Here is a 2,310-nt window from a genome sequence, read left to right on the forward strand (position 1 = left end):
TACAGCTTGCCATGGAAAGGTGAGTGATTGGATGAAAGCAGTAGGAAAGCAGAGGTTCAGAAGGAATAAAAGCATCTCCATACGCTTATTTGAATTCTCACCAATGAATTACATAAGTATTTCTATCCTATTTTATATTTTAATTATATTTTAATTATTAAAACTATATAACCATTTGAATCCGCCAGACTGAGATTTGCAAGATGACCATAGCTTGCTTCAAGCTGACAATCTCCGTGGGATCGACCCTTACTCACGTAAGGTTTATTACTTGGACGACCCAGTGCACTTGCTGGTTAGTTGTGCGAAGTTGTGACAAGAACTAAGATTATGAACGTGCGTATAAAGTTTTTAGCGCCGTTACCAAGGAATGAACGATCATGATTTCATGCACTAGCCAGCAAGGAGAAGATCCTTGGAGGGATGGCTTGTCTCTGCTTTTAGGTTCACTCATCACAGAAGGTAGCTAGGGTGGCTACGTGAGGGAGGAAGCAAAAGTGGAGCAGATGAAGCTATCATCATCATGAAGCATCAAGGGCCAGAAATTCATCTTGAAGAGCAAGCCAAGGATGGAGCGCTCGGATTGATGTAGGTTGATGACCAAGGACGGACTAGAGGTAATTACATGTTGGGTTTTGCATGGGTTATTTCTTCTCTTTCTCTGGCCGAACCGGTTTTGTTCTTGGAGAAGAAGAAGTTGGCTTGGTTTTTGGCTTCAATGGTGGAGGCTTCCCTCTTCTATAAAAAGAGAGAACAGCCACGGTTTGGAGTAAGGAGAAAGAATAAGAGTGCAAGACACAGAGTTTTCAGAGCTACCTGAGCTAATAGATTTTCTTCTCCTTCAATGTATTCTGTTTTGTATTTTTCTGTTTAATTTTATCATGTCTTGAGTCTCATGGAAAAAGGCAAACAGTGAGATTTGTATGAAAAAGCCATAGAGCAGAAAAAGGCAGAGAGTGCAAAATTAAAAGAAAAAGCCATAGATGTCCTTAGAGTTCCTTTGTTCATCTATGTTGTGTTTCATGATTCTGTGGGAATCTCCTTGTAAGTTGGGTTAGCACTTTACAGTCTGTAATCAAGAAGATTATAGTGAAATTCCATCATTGTTGTGATGGAGACTGGATGTAGGCTGCACTGCACTTAGCAGCTGAACCAAGATATATCTGGGTGTAATTTTCTCTCTCTTCTACTCCATTTCTGTTTCTACTGCACAGGAGCTAAAACTGAAAAATATCTCGTGCCAAGTGACGAGATAAAAATAAAAGTCTTGTGGCTAGGGACGAGACAAAAATCAAAAAGTCTCCTTAAAGACCAGCAAGTGTAACCAAGCAAAAAGGGGGCTACGATTCAACTTCTCCCCCCTTCTCTTAGCCACTGAAAACCATCAATTGGTATCAAAGCTTGGTCTCAAAGAGATCATGCTTTGCAGCTTGGAGAAAAGATCCAGATGGCTAAAAGCAGTGGCTCAAATCTGGTGTCTTACAACCTTACAGAAGGACAGTCAAGCAACAGACCACCTCTTTTCAATAGGAAAAACTATACCTATTGGAAGGAGAGAATGAAGATCTTTGTGCAAGCAGTAGACTACAGATTCTGGAAGATCATCCTAGAGGGTCCTCAATTTCCAACTAACACAAGTGCTGAAGGAGTAGTCACTCTTAAACCAGAAGCAAGCTGGACCGAGGAAGATAGAAAGAAGGTGGAACTAAATGCCAAGGCTGTAAATCTACTCAACTGTGCTATCAGCTTTGAGGAATACCGACGGGTATCACGATGTACAATAGCAAAGGAAATCTAGGATAAACTACAAATCACTCATGAAGGAACCACCATTGTGAAGAAGACTCGAATAGACATGTTAAACAGAGAGTATGAAATGTTTGCAATGAAGGAAGGAGAATCTATTGATGAACTGTTCGAACGGTTCAACACCATCATTGTTGGCTTGGATGCTATGGGAATAACACATTCTGATTATGTGCTTTTGATAAGAGTGTTGAGATGTCTCACTAAAGAGTGGGAAACAAAAGCTTTAATTATTTCTGAGAGCAGTAGCCTTGATTCCATGACATGTGATGATTTGAGAGGAAACCTTCTTGCTTTTGAAAATACTTATTTAAAAAAAGATTCAAAAAACAAAGGAATTGATTTTTCTTCTGTAACTAACCCCCTGGATGATGAATCCAGTGATAACTCCTCTGAAAATGAATTTGTGTTGTTTGCCAAAAAATTCAGGAAAATGGTAAAGTTCAAAGGCAAAGGCAGCAGCTCAAGGAAAATGAAGAAAGACCTTAGCAAAGTAACTTGTTA

Source organism: Arachis hypogaea, chromosome 14 (genome assembly GCF_003086295.3).
Source record: "Arachis hypogaea cultivar Tifrunner chromosome 14, arahy.Tifrunner.gnm2.J5K5, whole genome shotgun sequence".
NCBI classification, from domain to species: domain Eukaryota; kingdom Viridiplantae; phylum Streptophyta; class Magnoliopsida; order Fabales; family Fabaceae; genus Arachis; species Arachis hypogaea.